The sequence below is a fragment of the Aethalodelphis obliquidens genome, unplaced genomic scaffold (assembly GCF_003676395.1).
Source record: "Aethalodelphis obliquidens isolate GAN/ISIS:26980383/991018 unplaced genomic scaffold, ASM367639v1 scaffold15, whole genome shotgun sequence".
NCBI classification, from domain to species: domain Eukaryota; kingdom Metazoa; phylum Chordata; class Mammalia; order Artiodactyla; family Delphinidae; genus Aethalodelphis; species Aethalodelphis obliquidens.
The window spans coordinates 842984-859274 of record NW_020837959.1 but is presented as its reverse complement, the minus strand read 5'-3'; the positions used below and the strand labels follow the sequence as shown (position 1 = coordinate 859274).

The window sequence follows — 16291 nt, the reverse complement described above, 5'->3', positions numbered from 1 at the left end:
TTCAGCAACAAAAGGGAGAGGACGGCAGAAAGACTCTATAAACTTGAAGAGAAAGCAGCAGGAATCACCCAACCATAAGGAAAATAAACTAAGGGGAAAAAAGAAGAACAGAGCCCTGGGGACCCGAGGGGATTCTAACAGAAGATCTGACCTTCCCGTCACTGGAGTCACAGGAGAGAAGACAGAGGAGGGGCTGAAAAGTCCCTAAATAAAGGCTGAAAATGGCTCAACTTGGCAAAAGACACAAACGCAAATATTTAAGAAGTTAGTAGAACCCCAGTTAGAATAAATCCCCCCAAACCACACCAAGACATATAGTTAAACTTCTGAAAATTGAAGACAAACAAAGATTTCTTGAAAAGCGCAGACTACCACCATTCCCTTGATAGGAAACAGATAATCTGAACGGTCTGAAGCTGTTAGAGACGTTGAGTTCATAATTTAAAAACTCTCAGAAAGGAAACCTTCAGATCAAGATGGTTTCACTCAAGAGTTCTACCACGCAGTAAAGAACGCCAACTCTGCACGCCCTCTTCCTATTCATCTTACGAGGCTAGTGTTACGCTGATGCCCAAACCAGACAAAAACGAGAAGGAAAACTGTGGGCCAACAGCCCTCATGGACACGGACACAAAATCCACAACAAAGCATTAGCAATGGAGTGAAGCCACAAATAATAAGGATTACTCATTATGGCCAACGTGGGTTTAATCCAGGAGTGCAAGGCCGGATCAATATTTGAAAATTAATCGGTGTAATCCACCATACTAATGAACTAAAGAAAAATCACACGGTCATTTCAATCAATGCAGAAAAAGTATTTCACAAAGTTCAACACCCTTTCAGAGACACAGGAATACGGGGGAGCTTCTTAAGTTATCAGAGTACTTACGAAAGACCCCTGCAGCTGACGTTACACTTAGCGGTGGCGATTGTATGCTGTACCCGCACAGCTGGGAACAACGTTCTCAACATTGTATTGGAAGTTCCTGCTGGTGCAGTGAGTCAGGAAAAGGAAATAAAAGGCATGGAGATTGGCAAGGAAGAATTAAACAGTCTCTATTTACAGATGACACGATTATCTAACTATAAAATCTCAAGGACTCTACAGAAGTGCTCTAGAACTAATAAGTGAGTTTAGCAAGGTGCAGGATACAAGATAAACATTGAAAAATAAATTGTATCTCTCCGTATAGCAATGAGCACATGGACACCAAAATTAAAAATACAATACCGTTCACAATTACTCCAAAAAATGAAGTACTTAGGTGCAACTCCAACAAAACACGTACACGGCTTGAAAACTGGAAAATGCTGATGAAGGAACTCAAATACCTAAATGAATGGAGAGACATACAGTGTGTACGGATCGGACGTCTTAACATAGTGAAGACCTCAATTCTTTCCAAACTGATCAACAACATTTTTTGTAGATATAGACAAGACTATCATAAAATTTGTGTGGAAAGTCAAAGAGGTAGAATACCTAAAATATCTTGAAAAAGAAGAATGTAGTAGGAGGAAGCAGTCTAAATGATAGCAAGGCATTATTTTGCCACACTAACCAGGACGGGTAGGAGCTGGCAGAGGGACAGACAGCGGAGCGGAATAGCGGAGCGGAATACAGCGCTCAGGAGTAACCCCACACAGACGGACCAACTGATCTTTGACAAAGGTGTCAAATCAGCTCAGTGGGGGGAAAACAGCCTTTCAACAAATGGTCTGGGGCAGTAGGACATCAGAGGCAAAACAAAAACGAACAAAAAACCATGCCTTAAGTTTCACACCTTATACAAACATTACCTCAAAATGGGTCACAGATTTAAACATAAAGTGTAAAACTATAAAACGTCAGAAAAAAATACAGTAGATGACATTCAGGACCTAGGAAGAGACCAAGAGTTCATAGACTTGATGCCAAAAACATGATAAAAGAAAAAACGGGTAAATTAGACTTTATCAAAATGAAAAACGTACGCTCTCCAAAGGACCCTGCCAGGAGAACAAAGACAAGCTACAGACAGGAGAAAATATTTGCAAATCACAGATAGAGGACTAAGGAGACTCAAAGCTCACCGGTATAAGAGCAAACAGTCCAGTTAGAAAATGGAAAGCAGAGATGAAGAGGTACTGATGACAAAAGCACACCAGAAAGGTGATTAGGGAAATGCAGAATAGCTACGAGGTACCACTACGCAGCTGCCAGAGGGGCTCAAGTGAAGAGCAGTGGCCGCACCCAGTGCTGGTCAGGGCGCTGAGGAGCTGGGTCTCTACGCTGATGGTGGGGATGAATGTAAAATGGTACAGCCATCTGGAAACGGTTTGCCAGTTTCTTTGAAAACAAAACATGCAGCTGTCATCCAGCCCAGCAAATTGCACTCCTGGGCATTTATCCCAGGGAAAGAGAAACATATTCACACGAATTCATGCACACGAATGTTTCCATTAGTTGTATTCATAGTAGCCTCAAACTGGAAAGAACCCTCATGTCCTTCAGTGGGTGAATGGCTAGAAGAAGCTGTGGTCCCTCGACTCTGTGGAACGCTAACGACTCAGCAAGAGCAAGGACAGACGACAGGTTCACAAAACCACCTGGATGGACCTCCAGAGAGTCAGGCTGAGTGATTCCATTTAGAGAACATTCTCGAAATGACAGCACTATGGAAATGGAGAAAAAACTAGTGGTCGCCAGGGTTCAGGAGGGGGTGGGAGGGAGGTGGGTGTCTGTGAAGGGGGCCGCGTGGTGATGGGGAGCCCAGGGTGTGGGCTGTGCTGGTGTCACTGTCCACGCTGTGACATCTTACTGTACTTTTGCACGTTGTAACCATTGGGGGGAAGGGGTCTCTCTGGATTATTCCTTGTAACTGCCTATGAATCTACAAGTGACTTTAAAAAAGGGAGTTAATAATCCACAGCCCTGGGCTTCCCTGGTGGCGCAGTGGTTGAGAGTCCGCCTGCCGATGCAGGGGACGCGGGTTCGTGCCCCGGTCCGGGAGGATCCCACGTGCCGCGGAGCGGCTGGGCCCGTGAGCCATGGCCGCTGAGCCTGCGCGTCTGGAGCCTGTGCTCCGCAACGGGAGAGGCCATAACAGTGAAGGGCCCTCGTACCGCAAAAACAAAACAAACAAACAAAAAAATAATCCACAGCCCTCTTCACTCACTGCCAACAAGTCCACACATACGTGCTGGGTAGGAAGAGTTTTGCCAAGACGTAGAATCTTACTTGCAGTGGGAAGGAGGGGAAAGGAGCTCTCCTTTTAGATAGCTGTGACCTTGGCTGGCGTAAAATAAATATTTGCTACAGAGTTATAGGTCCAGATCTCCAAGTTAAAATACATGTTAAGGTAGGTTAAATTCAATTTCAGTGACCTTGGTGTTGAGCCTTGGAAAATATGGCCTCTTAGTTAACACTTGAATACATGACATTTCTGAAATTAATCAGGTATGTTTAAATATTCAGTGGCAGGCAGAGGGGATGGAGGCAGCTGCGGATGCCGAGGGGAATGTGGTTGCCTGCTGCTGCTGCTGGAGCCTCAGCGGGGGCTGCAAGGGAGCTCAGAGCACCCCCTGCCCCCCCCCCCCCCCGCCCCCCCCACACTGCCCTCCCCACACTGCCCCCCACCCTCCCCCTGCCCTCCCCCCGCCCCCTGCCCTCCCCCCACTGCCCCCTGCCCTCCCCCTTCCCTCCCCCCGCCCCACTGCCCTCCCCCCACTGCCCCCTGCCCTCCCCCACTGCCCCCACCCTCCCCCCGCCCTCCCCACACTGCCCCCACTCTCCCCCCGCCCTCTCCACACTGCCCTCCACCCTCCCCCCACCCTCCCCTACTGCCCTGCGGCACCGCTGGTGTCACTGTGTGCGATTCACACACATGCCCGGCTTCCCGGTTCCTTCCTGGAGGTCTCAGCGCCAAGGCGCCCCTGCGTCATCTTTTCCACTGACCACGTCCCCGGGGAGAGACAGGAGGCCCACGGCCCACGTACCAGCCCCCGAGCCTCTGCAGAGCCTGAGTGCCTATGACCCCCTCCTCTGGACCTTCGGGTATTTTGTGGATTGTTGGGTGGGGAGAATCTGAAAACATACGATAAAATCAAATTTAAAGTTGTTACTACTAGTTTTCTAAACAAAGTAATAAACCAGCTTCCTAATCACAGATTGGCATGTTCCCCATGTTTACTGTTTTGGACCAAAGTCCCCGGAGGAGTATAAACAGCACAGAGACGTCAGCGCGGGCGCCCCCGGAAAGACCCGCTGTCATTCCCGTCGGTGACCCCTATTGTTAGCCGCTTCCTCTCCACTCAGACGGCAAGTCCACTGCCAGGGAGAGCCCGGTGGGGGGGCGGGGATAATTAAGGCTGCAGGCGACAGTCACACACCCGCCCATTTGGGGAAGATACTGTTTGTACGGAGAGCAGCTGGTACCCAGAAGGTCCGAGGTACCTCGGGTGTGAGGGGCTACTTTGCGCGAGTCTGTTCTGTGGGCTGGTGCTGGACACACCCTACCCCCAGGGAGCTGAAAGGGGCCCTGCTCCCTGCGGGGGTAAGAGGATGCGACCCTTTGCCAGGGGCCCTATTTCAGCATCAGTGCTTATTCCGTGCATTTTTGGTGGAAGGAACGTTTCCAGCCCTGATCTCTGTAGGATGTGGTGAAGGGCTGGCCACCTGACACTAGTCCAAGAGAGGTCTGACGTGGGTGTCCATCTCCTCCAGGGTCCAGCAGACAAAGATGGACACTAGCGGACACACATGGAGCCGCCAACCGTCCAAGGGGCCGCGGGAGCCTAAGACGGAAGCCGTGATCTCTGTCACGGGGTTCACCTGTGCAGGGGCACAAATGGCAGAGACAGGGGTGGGAGAGCCCCTGCGGGTGTCTGGGCCCCCAGGGACTGCCATGACCCCTGTTCCCTGGCCTCCCGTCCACGGCCTCCCAGTGGGAACCTGGGAGCTGCTCCCAGGAGGGGGCCGCCCGGCCGGAAGACTGTGTCTGCGTCCAGCGCCCTGACGCTCTCTGGAGGGGACCGTATTTGACAGTCTCCTTCCGCCACCCTCCTGGCCTTTCCCAGCGGCTGTGAAGTCCTGAGTCAAGTTTGCTTTTATCCTGGAGCTTCTCCCAAACTTGTCTTATCACCCGATGAGATTGTAACTGCCTGGAGCCAGGGTAGTATTTCACTTTCCTGTGACATCCGCCTTCCCAGGCCTCAAACACAGTGGTAGCAAAAGAATGAAGTCTCCCCACCTCTGCCCGACCGACTCAGGTCCCTTTGGGCTGCCCTGGTGTCCCCCCTCCCTGCTCCAGCCCCCACCTCCCGGGGGAGGGGACACCTGCCACCGCCCCCTCCTCACGCTGGTGTTGTGCTCTAAACGCCTGGCTAGGACGGCCAGCCTGAAAGAAGGAAATCCTGTCGCTAGTCACAACGGGGACTGACCTGGAGGACATGACGCCGACTGACGTGAGCAGGCAGAGGGGCAAAGGCTGCAAGGGCTGAGCTCGGAATAGTCAGACCCAGAGGAGCAGGCGGGCCGGGGCTGCAGGGGCTGCAGGGGCGGCTCAGCGGGCGTGGGGTCTCGGTTACGGAGACGAGGGTGCTCCGCAGCTGCTGACGGCACAGCGCCCTGGTTGAGAGCCCGGTGCTGTGCACCTGAAACTGCGTCAGGAGGGCAGGTCTCACGTTAAGTGTTCCGGCCGCAGCTCGGGGGTGCAGGCAGCTCGGGGGTGCAGGCAGCTCGGGGTGGGGGCTCCCTCTGTTCCCCTGACTGTGGAGGGGCTCTCGGTGCTCTCGCAGGTCCAGGCTCATCGCACCGTACATGGCGACGGCGTGGCTCTTCGTATCTCAATTGTCCTCAGTAGAGCTGTTCAAAAATGGAAACAGTGAAATAAAAGAACAACAGGTGTTAGCGGGGCCGCTTTAATTCTTCACTCTCTCTTCACTGAACCTCACGATTCCCCTGACCTAGTCCGGCAGCCACAGGGGCCACCTGGAGGTGGGCCCCTCTGAACAACCGTCCCCTGTGGGCTGAGCCCCCGCCGCGGCACCCCTGCGGCCAAGGCCCCGGACTCTGGTTTGATGAGGCGGCAGGGCCTCGGGAGGGCCCTGGGTTTCCGGGCTCTGTGTGCTCGTTGCGGGGTTGGGTGCGCGGCTTTGCAAACGTAAGGTGGCTTGCCCCGCAAGGAGGAAACAGCCCTGGGATACTCGGAGCTACGCCGTGTCACACCCGCTGTGCCCTGAGGGGCCACTGGGCCACGGCCAGGCTGGGGGCCCCGCATCATCAGACCTCAGGAGTCGGGCAAACGAAGAAGACGTGGCCGCGACCTGGGCCCCAGAGGGGGCGGCTCAAGTCCGTGCTGGACAAGTGGACCCGCCGCCAAGCAGGAGCGCAGCCTCGCGTCCGTGCCGGGCCTCGGGGCTCAGGGGTAGGCGAGCTTGGGGTCCCCCCCGGTCGCCCTGAACCACGGGGACAAGGCCTGATTCTCTGAATATTACAGCACTGCCAATGTTTATCAAATGTGTACCACGTGCCAGGCACTCTTCTAACCGTTTCCACGTATTTAATCTTCAAAACGACCCAGTGCTGTAGGTATTCTGTGGTCCCCATTCACAGATGGGGAAACTGAGGCAGAGCGTGACTAAGAAACTTCTTCGAGGTCACCCACCCAGTGAGTGGCCAGGCCGGGATGTGAGCCCAGGTTGCTGACTCTGGAACCCAAACTCCGAGCTGCGCTGCTAGGCAGAGTCTCCCAGAGGGGCGTTTCCACCCCCAAAAGCACACTGTCAGCATTTGGCCTTCCGTGGGGATGTCTCCCCAGAGGCCCAGGGTTGGGGCTCACGGTGGGTATGCCACGTGCACGACCCCGAACGTGGGGGCCTCTTAAACGCACGCACAGGAGATCCCCAGGCGCTCGGAGACTAAAATCAACTCCAGCTGCTCTAGGACCGGGCGTCAGTGTTGCACTGAGTCCCAGAGGGAGCGGTGCCAGGTCCCTTCAGGGCCTACCACGCGCTCTTCTCTAGTCTCCTTCGGTCTCTTGGAAAGTATCTGAAATGAGGGAAGAAAGTCCAGATGCCACCGTGCACCGAGTTATCTTTCCTGCTTCCCAGGAGGCGTGATTCCCAAGGAACCGAAAGAGCCCAACAAGGTGCGAGGTCGTGGGGCCGATGCTGCGTCCGACCCTAACCCCGGAGCCTCCCGCGTCGCTGCTCGGACCTGATGTTCTGTCCTGAGAACCCGAACTGAGGTTCACGTGACGTGAGGAGAACGATGGACGTCACAGTGCGAGTTCGCTTTAAGCATTTTGCCTCTTAAAACTCTTGTGTTTCCAGCCAGCACTTGTTCTGGGCGACGGGCCGTGTTTATAGAGCGAAGCAGGAGGGTCAGGGTCTGGAGAAGGGACACAGACATGCGATTCCCGCTCCGAAAGCTCGTTTCACTTATAAGTGAGGTCGGTGTGCGCTAACGGAGCACCTCGCCTGTCTGTGACACCCCTTTAGAGTCAGAGCACCTGCCGACGTGCGCGGGGCCCGAGGGACAGCAGCGCGTTCCCCGGGCCGCGACTGTCCTCGGGTAGCCTGTGTCCCTGCCTCGCTGCCCGCGCGCTTTCCTCGCGGGGCATCCAGCGCTGGTGGGATGGACGAGGCGGCCCCCAGGCGAGGCTGCGTCAGCTGTGTTCCGACCAGGGCTCCTGGCAGCCAGGCGCGCTGGGCCTAAAGCCTCACGCGGCTCCACTGACCTGACTGCGAGCGGATGTCCGTCAGAGCCAGACGCCCGCAGAGTCTTCCTCCAGCATCAGGCTTGTCTGCTGAGCTGTCTTCTGTGCATTCGTGTAACATCTGGGGATCTTACCAGCTGCCAGGTGGACGGATCCTACTGTCCTCACGGCCAGGCAGCCTGGTCACTTTGGTGACTTTGTAGCAACACGCCTACGTCATGGCAACCACGGCTCCTTTTCTCCCCCTCCCCGGACGGCCGGGAACAAAGCAAAGAGCTCAGGAGGACTGGAGCGTGGCCGTGACTGTGAGCAAACGAAGCCAGGACCTGCTGTCCAGGGCAACGCAGGAAGGGCCCCGGAGGCCACCGGGCTGCCGTCACAGCTGAGTGCAAGGGCCGGGGGGCTGCTGCTCCCGGCATCGCGGCACCTCGCTCCTGGGCGGGCCCGGGCGTGGTGTGGGCCTAGGTACGCCGTAGGCCCAGGTGGCCGCCCCTCCGGAGGGTCCGGGGGTAAACCTTGGTGTTGTCATGGCAGCGTCTTCTCTGCAGGGCTCCAAGCTGGGAAGGCTGCGTGAGGGCGGCCCCTGGGGCCTGCACCGACCCCACGCCCCATCTTGGAAGACGGCCCCCCCCGGGGCCTTAGGGTCTGGACGGGCTCGGGGCCTGCTACCCTCCATTCTTCCCTTTCTCCCCTTTGGGACGGGGCTGTTTGTCCCTCGGAAGCGGCCGCCTGTCCGGTTCCACGGGCTCTCGGCCGGAGAGGACCTGGCCTCGGTGAGTCACCTCAGCCGTGTAGCTCAGGTGAGACTCGGGACTCTTCTGAGTTGATGCCGGAACAAACACGTTCTGCGTGTGAGGATGTGGATTTTGGGGGGCCAGGAGCAGAATACCGTGGATGGGCTGTGTCCCGCCCCCAAAATTCATATGTTGAAATCGTAACTCCCAAGGTGATGGTGTTAGGAGGTGGGGGGATTTGGGGTGATTAGGTCGTGAGGGTGGAGCCCCATTAGGGCTCTTACAGGAGGGACCCGAGAGAGTGCCTCACCCCCTCTCACGTGTGAGGACACGGCAAGGAGGCCCTAGAAAGGGGGTCCTCCCCAGACCAGACCATGCTGGCGTCTTGGTCCTGGACGTCCAGACCCCAGAACCGTGGGAGCTAAGTTTCTGTTGTTACGAGCCCCGAGCCTATGCCGTTCTGCTACGGCTTCCACGCCGACTCCGGCGCGGCAGCGAAGTGTGAAGTGGGTCCTTGCAGTTATTTCCTGCTTTACGTCTGAATGAACGTTCTTCCCAGAAAGTCGGAATCTCTCTGGCTTGGAGGCTGCTCAGGCCCACAAGGAGATGCACAGGCCTGATGCCCCAAAAGATCTGCCCAAAGTGCCCAGCTGGGAGGTGGCAGGGCTGAACCCCAGCCTGGTGACATCCTTAAAGTAACCACGGAACCCGAGGAGGCCAGAGCTCTGCAAGCGGGAGGGAGTGGGGCTGGGATCCCAGACCTGGCACTGCCCTGCCCCCAGGCCCTGCCCTGTGTGGCTGCAGGGGGGCCCGTGGCCCCAGCAGAACAGGGGCTGAGTTCGGGGCGCAGCCCTCGCTGAGGAGGCTCCACAGGGGGTCCCCACCTGCTCACCCACAGCCTGAGAGCATCACTCAGACCAGAGGCTTTTACTTTCCCAGTTGGGATCTTTCTGGACGGTCAGTCCTGCGTCCCAGAGTCCTTGCCCCAGTTGGTCAGAAGTCATTTATGGGCCGCTGGGGGATCTTTGTGAAGTTTCCCTTGAACAAATCCCCAGTAAATTATGAAAGGGACACTCTGCCTTGCTACCAGGTAAGTGATGCTGTGACGGTAGGGAAGCACTCTGAATTTTGCATTTCCTCTTAGAATGCACAGGGCGCTGGGCTCCTTGCTGAGCTCAGGAATGGCAATGCAGAGCCCGTTAGGCTGTGAAAGGGCAAAGCTGGAGAAGCAGGGCCTCGGTCTGTGGAGGCGTCTGGTTAACCTGAGCCTCGTGAGACAGGATGCTGTCTGCGGGTTCCCCGAACTGGGCCGGGATCCCGCAGGTGTGGCCACGCCCAGACCAGCCCCTCTGTTACCTACAGAGGGGGTCCCAGTGACTTTTTATTCTGAGTCTAGAAGTGGATTAATTGTTGTCATTCAGTTAGCTCAGCTCAGTGTCTGAGGCTCAGTCCTGATGTAAAACCTGGTCTCCATCTCTCCCTCCCCACCCTGTCCCGCCCCACCTGGGCGCAGGTTTGGGATGGATGGGGCGCTGCTCTCCACTCTCCCTCCCCCCAGCGTCTCCCTGGACGCAGGGCGGGGCAGGGCGGGGAGATGCAGGCGCGCGCACGTGCGGGCTGACTTGCGGGCTGTCTCCTGGAGACCAGCGTGTGGGGTTGGCCAGGCACCACCGCCACCCCTGTGGTGCCACTTCTAGCCGATCCCGTGATGGCCACCCTCCCCTGGGGCCTCTGCACCAAACCCGGGCCATGGGACCGCTACCGCCTTTTCGGTGGATGCCCCTATACACACTGTTGAGCTTCAGGTGCCCGGTGTGGCAGTGTGATACACGGTACCTCAGGTGAACAGCACGACGAGCTTAGTGAACGCCTCCACCACGTCACACAGTTCCCGCTCCGCTTCTGCGGTAAGAACCTTCGAGATCTACCCTCTTAACAACATTCACATGTAGAATACGGTGTTGGTAACTGTAGTCACCGCGCTGAACAATGGAGCCTGGAACTGCCTCATCTGTAACTGTAACGGGAGGTTTGTATCCTTGGGGCACCATCTCCCCGTCTCCCATGACAACCCCCTGCCCGCAGCCCTTGGTAACGACCATCCTACTCTTTCTCTGAGTTTGGTTTTTCTAGATTCCGCATGTAAGTGAGATCACACAGTGTTTGTCTTTCTGTGTCTGACTTATTTCGCTCAGCCTAACGCCCTCAGGGTCCATCCGTGTTGCTGCAGATGGCAGGACTTCATTGCTTTTTACGGCTGAGTAATATTCCATTGTGTGTATGTACATCGTCATCCATTCATCCGTCGATGGACACTTAGGTTGCTTCCATATCTTGGCTACTGTAATAATGCTGCAGTTAACGTAGGGGTACTTATATTTTTATGAATTAGTGTTTCTGTTTTCTTCAGAAAAATGCCCAGAAGTGGAATTACCGGATCACGTGGCAGTTCTGTTTTTAGTTTTCTGAGGAACCTCCACACCGTTCTCCACAGCGGCTGCGCCCGTTTACGTTCCCACCAACAGTGCACGAGGGCTCCCTGCTCTCCGTGTCCTCACCAGCGCTTGCCGTCTCTCGTCTGTTTCATGAGGCTGTTGGCAGGTGTGAGGGGGTGTCTCCCCGAGGTCTGGTTTGCATCCCTGACATCCCTGGTGTTGCACACCCTCCAGCCATTCTCACGCTACGCGCTGGCTGAACCACAGCTGGTCCCTCCCACAGCATCCTGGGTGACCCTGCCTTCTGTCTGCGGAGTGTTCTGTCCGCGCCTTTGGCCCGGGGCTTATCCTGGGAGCCCCGTGAGGGCGGGACCGCCCCCAGCCGCGCCGCCTGCTCAGCACCACCTGGAGCCAGTGCCCAGGGGGAAGCTGCCCAGGAGAGGCGGGTGTGTCCTGAGGTCCCCGAGGGCTCCGGGATGCCCCCTCAGATGGAGGCTGGCTCTGTACCCCAGCTCACAGGTGAGGCTGTCTGCCCAAAGCTGTGGGTTTCTTCACAGCATCCTTTTCAAGTCTCCTCTTCTTCTTTGCTGCCCCCCTGCTCCGCCGTGTGGGACAGTCTAGTGCACGAAACAGCGCGCCCAGGCCTGGCGGGCGGCTCCCGCTACCTTCCAAGAGCCACGTCGCCGCCTCTCCCAGGGCCCCCTCCTCTCTCCCGAGGGCAGGCTCCCCCAGCACCTGGGTTCTCAGAACCCGACCTGCACACCCTCCCAGCTCTCCTGTTTCTCGCCTCCCCTTTCAGGGCTGACTTTCCGGAACAGTTGCTAAGAGGATGTGTTCAGTGTCTGGGGATAATCTTACATTCTGCCTCCTTCTGGGATGGGCCGAGGCAGCGATGCAGAGCAGGCCTGTGCTCTTGGGACACTCGGGCTAAGATGCGCTGTGCAGGGGGGGGTCTGGGGGTGACGTTCCAACTGATCCGTGACAGTGTTTCCCTGAAGCAAACACTTGTTTTTAGGCCTGTGTTTATACGCATCGAAGTTTGATCCTGTCTCTGACTCCTTACCAGCTGTGTGACCTTGGGCAAGTTACTGGACCTCTCTGCCTTATTCTGTAAAGCAGGGTAGAAACAGTGCCAGCCTCCCAAATCCTTGTGAAGATTTAATCGTTCACATCATGGAAAGAGCTTAGGAAGCGCTCGGTAGTGTTGGGCGGGGTCGTCACGACTGTTATACTTTATGCCACATCCAGTGATTTTCACAGCAACGGACCACGTGCGCCGTAATTTAAGGAGAGAGTAAAGGTCCGATACAGATTGAGAGGGAGGGAGGGACTGGCTCCCGGGGTCACGGAGGCCTGCAAGTCTGCACTGCAGCATGGCCGCAGCCTGGGGACCCGGGAAGAGCTGAGTCTGGACAGTCTGGAGGCAGAACTCCCTCTCCCTCGGGGACCTCAATCTTTTCCTCTTCGACTGATTGGACAAGGCCCACCCACACCAGAGAGGGTGATCTGGTGGTCTACATGTTCATCATGGCTACAAAACACCCTCAAGATGACATCCAGACAGTTTGAGCAAACACCTGAGCTCAGCAAGGAGCCCAGTGCCCTGGGCACCGAGGCCAGCAGACTCGACCCTGAAGCAGCGCTGGAGTTAGCGGCTTGGCCCCAGAAATGCACCAGCGAGAGGTGCTTCAGGGGACGAAGCTGACAGTGAGTGGGAACAGCTGACTGACAAAGGGAGCGGGAGCCAGTGAGAGCAGCACGGCCAGAGGTTTGCATTTCCCTTTGTTTTGCTTTTGGTTTAAAGATGGGCTAGACCCCGGCAGCAGTTCTCCAAGTGTGAACCAGCGTCACCGGGGTTCCCGTGAGAAGGGCATGTTCCTGGGTCCCCCAGACCTACTGGATGGGGAACTCTGGGGGGAGGGTGCTGGCCTTCTGGGGTTAACGAGCTCTCGGGGGACCCCAGTCACCTCAAGTTGGAGCACCACTTGCGTACACTTTTGTGCCTGAAGCGGGGGGGAAGGCGGGACCAGGAGGACGGGGTGGTACCTGGGAGAGAGGGGGCCCCGCCCAGGTGGCCGTGGAGGCCTGAGGGCACGTGGCCTGGGGCCAGTTGTGCTCCTGGACAAGTGTGGCTGTTTTGCCCTTGGACCAGTGGGAAGGCAGACGTGCCCCCTGCACTTTGGGGAGGGCTGGGCCAGCGTTTCTGGACGCTCCGCCAGGTGACTGGCCTTCCCTGAAGTTGGAGGTGGGAGGTCGTGATGGGGGCACGCTGGCCTGGCGCAGGTACAGCGGGGTTTGCATCAGCTGCAGGAGCCCAGGCCGTGTGTCCACAGGGAGAGGCTCACACCTCTCCTGACCCCCACGCTCTTCGCTGGCCTCCACTCTGAACCGCACAAAACTGCTGACATTCAGTGGGTTTTGACGTTAAAAAAGAAAAGTCATCAGTTTCTTAGCTTTGCTCCACTTTCCATGTGTGGCTATCGTACCTTCATCTCATGTTGCAATTATGTGTTTCCAGATCTTTCTTGCCCCCAGACCCTTGAGCTCTGAGGGCAAACGCTGGGCAACCTTCACCTTTTCACCACCCCCACCCCCAGCTCCTGGCCATCGGTGCCAACGGTTAGTGGGCACACACTGTGCTGACACGAGCTGCCCACTTGAATCCCCAAAACCACTTACGAAAACAGGCACTTCCTCCCGAGACACTCCCTCTGTGATGCCAGCCTCTAAGGGATGGCCAGCCCCGCGGTAAGGAGAGGCCAGCCAGGGTCAGAGCGCACACGTGGTGCACGCACATCCCTGGGAAGTGGTTTCATGGCCGGGCACACTCACGACTGGCATCTGCAGGATGCCGGGCTGCAGAACGCACTGGGTGGCTTCGTGCCAACCGTGGCGAGGTCTCAGGGCCCAAGTGTGGGCGCGCGCTTCCCTCCTGCGCCTCGCGTCCTCGGGGCAGGCAGCGCAGGGGGAGCGGCCGGTCCACCCCTCCACCCGCGGACCCACCGACCTACTCACCATGGGCGGCGCGGGGAGGGCGCGCTCGGCTGCTGCGGCCTCTGCACCTGCCTGGGGGCAGCCGGAGGTAACGGCGGGCAGGTTCCCGTGCTCGCGCCCGCAGCATCCCCTGTCTCTCCGGGGAGGGCGCAGAGTCGCGCGGCTGGAGGGGTGGGCCGGGCCGGGCTGCGCCTCTGCGCCCGCGGGGAGGGGAGGGGAGGGGCGCGCTGCGGGCTGAGGTCGCGGCGGGGTGCGCCCGCCCGCCCGCGGGGCTCCCAGGTGGCCTTGGGGGTGCGCGCGCGGGACTGTCCGGGGTCCGTAGGTGCGCGCGCGGGGCTCCCGGGTGACCGCGGGGGGGCCCTTGCCGAGCGCCCTGGTCACCGCGGGGGTGCACTCGCGGGGCTCCCAGGTGGCCGCGGGGAGACGCGGGGCGCGCACCGCTTCCGCTTCCGCTGCCGCCGAGCAGCTCCCCGCACCCCGCGCACGGCGCGCCTCCTTGGCGGGGCTCGGGGACCAATCCCGGGAAGGCAGCGCTGCCGGCCCCCTCCCCACCGCCTACCCCGCCCATAAAGCACCTCTGGTGCAGAGGAAAGCAGGGCTGCGGACCCTTCTGCTCGGTCTCAGGATGAGGTTCTGGCTCAGAAATGACGAGATGGCCCTGGAGGAAATGGTGCAGAGGCTGAATGCGGTTTCCAAGCGCACTGGTAGGCGGAGCCGCTGGCCCTGAAGCCCGTTCTTGAGCTTGACATCATGTGCTGAGTCTAGGGAGATGCGGCTGGGTTTTCTGTAACAGCCTGCATTTCTCCTTCCAAGCTGAGGTAACAGGACAGCAGAAGGACGGCTTTGGTCTGGCCGCTGATAGGCTCCGTGGCCGGTCAGCCTGATTTTATTCCGCCTAGGAAGGGGGACAGAATTGCAGATTGGTGGCGGGCTTTCTGGGAGACCCCAGGTTTGTACGTGGAGCCGTGGTCTGAAATCTGCTCACTCAACCCGCATTTCGGCTTCATGGCTACAGTCGCAATGGAGAAAGCGTACGTGTTTGTGGCCTGAAAATAGCGTGAGCCCGGGCGTTTCGAGCTGGTGTAGGGCTGGCGGAGCGTCAGAGGCTCATCTTGAGGAGGGGGAGTCTGGTCAGTCAGGTAGTTCTTCTCTCCACCAAATGTGACGCGAACCTAAGACAGGTGTTGGAACGTGGTGTGGCTGTGGAGCGGGGCACAGCTTGACTCGATGCTCGTTTTCTGCCCCGAGTAAAGGATGACTCACGATTAGCTTTGAGGACAAGTTCCCAGGGGGTCGTTTGGACTCAGGAGAGCCCTGCGCAGGCTGCGCTGGGCGCTGCTTCCAGGCGGTCACTTCGGAGCCTTCCTGCTGCGTGTGCAGGGGCACGTCGGCCTGGGCTCGTTTTCCTTGAAATGAGTGGGAAATAATCGGGTATTATTAACAGGGAGTCGCCAGCCTTTTGCCTGACGTCGCCCTGCGTTGTTACAAACCGTGGCCTCGTTGTCTGAATAATGCTTTCCTGAGAGATTAGGTTACTTGGTGTGGGGCATGGTATCCCCCCACCCCTCTCTTATAAGCGCGGGACCCAAAGATTTGGAGAGCAAAGCAATGACTAAGTCGGTGTAAACACACTGTATGTGATGGTCTAACCGAGACTTTGGGAGACATTGTTTTTAATGGTGATTTTTGTGATTAAGCTACTGGATTTATTGTAAATGGGTCAAAAGCAAATAAAGCCATTTTGTGCCACGTGGCCCCTTATTCTTAGGAAGGGACCCCTTTTTCTGACACGCAAGTCGTGTTTCGCTGGGTACAGGATGCGGCGTGCAGCTGAGGTAAAGGGCACGGGACTGGGTTCCAGGTGCCCTCTGCACTGGGCTGGAGCTGGGATTACAGAGCCAGCGGGAACTGTTCCCAAGAGTGATGTCATCCCTGCGTTTCAAGGATGCAGGCTTCTTGGTGAGCTCGGGAGACGCATGTGCACTTTGAATTGTGAAAAGGCCTCCTGCCCAGAGCGGGGAGGTGCTGACCGCCCCCCGAGTCATGCTGCGAGCCGGGCCCTGGGGGACCATCGCCTCGCTGTAAACAGCAGCTCTCTAGGTATGTCCTTTGACACACCTGTGCTCCAGGCTCCAGTCTCACCAAGACTCCTGAAAATCCAGGTCAGCAGACGCTGGCCTTAGGAACACCCCATCGGGCTTGGTTAGCGGAGACCTGCTTCCCTCCCACTAACGCCGCCTTCTCACTCCTGCGATGGGGAGGCGTCGCTGGATGGAGGCTGTGAGACACGGTGCCGGGCGTGTGTCGTGCGGTGTCGACGCGGTGCCCCCCGCCGAGCGTGGGTGGGTTACACGTGCTCTTGTGGGAACGGGGATATAGGTCACTGTAAACCCCCTGCCAGCTCAGGTCTGTATCCCCAGCACCT

At 57.6% G+C, this 16291-nt stretch overlaps 1 protein-coding gene and 1 long non-coding RNA gene across 2 annotated transcripts in view; one reads left to right on the top strand and one right to left on the bottom strand.

Moving 5' to 3' along the window:
* MCF2L (MCF.2 cell line derived transforming sequence like) overlaps window positions 1-16291 on the top strand; it is a 118365-nt gene that overhangs the window by 19607 nt on the left and 82467 nt on the right. The gene's annotated exons all lie outside the window — the stretch shown is intronic.
* On the bottom strand, window positions 3826-14534 carry LOC113625333 (uncharacterized). Its single transcript, XR_003434622.1, has 3 exons — window positions 13888-14534; window positions 5425-5848; window positions 3826-4069 (listed from the first exon to the last, which is right to left on the bottom strand). It is a non-coding gene; the product is annotated as an uncharacterized LOC113625333 (long non-coding RNA).